Raw genomic sequence first — 1,627 nt, 5'->3', positions numbered from 1 at the left:
CTCCCACTACTCCTACCCCACCCCCGCCCCCGCTCGCTGTTCTCCATAGAGAGTCCGTATGTGTCAACGATCACTGCCCCCGCGCGTAGACCTTCGCACAAGGGCCGCCTTGTCGCTAAGCAGCGGCGTCTACCAGAAAGCAGACGCACATACACAAGACTGCTGCCCGCTATTTTGCGACGAGGTCACATCTGGTTTCGCTGATGCGCGTTTGTATCGTCGTCGGCGGCGGCCATCTTGTTTCCCCATCGTCGTCGCGTGCTGCTTCCGTTCGCCCCACGTCACACAGACGTCACGGGAATTGCGGTCGTTCGTGAGGTCACGGTCATTACGTCACGGCGCACTAGTTTGCCGCGGAGGGATTTTCTGGGGGTGGGGGGCGACGCTCGTAAAACGTAGTGCGGCATGTGTCAAGGCGCGTCGGCAACGAATCGAGAATCAACGTCAGTAATCGAAAAGTGACTAAACAGGGTATTGCTGCGCGTGCGCAGTTCTGATTACTGTCAAATCCTCGTACTGTTTATGCGCACGCGCGTACGCATGCGCGTTCAGGCATCAACGTTCGTTGACGAATCGTGACTTACAAACGACATTTTTTACAAGAAAATGTGCGGCCGCCGCGTTAGAAACGTCATAGACGAGCGGGAAACGTTGCCAAGTGAAGTGCTTATGTTCAGTATACCTACCAGCAACTTCAAAACCAGTTAGGCACTAGCTCGAATTGCGAAAATAATTTATTCGTCGATTATTAGAGGGTACTCAATTATTTAAGTGGTTAATCAGTTGATATAACCTTCACCGACCGCGCGGAAGCAGCAAAAAACGCGCAATTTTTTGGGGTTAATTTTTTTCTATCGGCTCGGCGCTTTTTTCACGATATTTTCGACGATTGCTGTTTTTTTTCTGTTGGCGTCCGTTCACAAATCGTCGGCGGCTCTCCTCGCGCTCGCATGCATGGTCTCGTCTGCGCGCAGCTCGACGCAACGAGCGACATCTGTAGGAGAGAGAATGAACCATCATAGCGAGAGAAGTCATCTGTCCTCTGATGATCCATCCTCTCTCGATGCCTGCTTCATTCGGATGTATCGGCTACGGATTAGCAGGGTAGCCGACGTCGTCAGAGGCATGTGTAGCCGGCAAACGCGTCTGTCTGTTTTTTATCGGCATGTTGGAAGGATTTTTAACTGGCCGGTGGGTCCAGCTCTCGTGGGCCGAGCGTGTCGCCCTCTCGTGGTTCACGCGTGTACTAATTGAGCCTCATCAACCTCTCAGCGTGGCAGCGGTTTTGTGTCGTTTATATACCTATATATTTTGTAAAAGAAAGAATTATGTTGTTGTTGTTGATGATGTTGTTGATGATGTTGATGATGATGATGATGATGATGATGTTGATTAACTATGTACTATGTGTAACTATTTGTAATTTTATTAAATTCCTCGATGTGCCATTATTGTATATGAATAAAAGGAATCATTGAAAATGTTGAAAATAACCCATCGCCGTTCGTATCTTTGGGTTTTTCGCCGTTTTGGTTTCGAATTCGTGATTGTTCGTCACGTATTGTTCGTGATTGTTCGTCACGTATTGTTCGTGATTGTTCGTCACGTATTGTTCGTGATTGTTCGT

The sequence above is a fragment of the Priapulus caudatus genome, unplaced genomic scaffold, assembly GCF_000485595.1.
Source record: "Priapulus caudatus unplaced genomic scaffold, Priapulus_caudatus-5.0.1 Scaffold2838, whole genome shotgun sequence".
Lineage (NCBI taxonomy): Eukaryota > Metazoa > Priapulida > Priapulimorpha > Priapulimorphida > Priapulidae > Priapulus > Priapulus caudatus.
Note: the sequence above shows the minus strand (reverse complement) of the source record.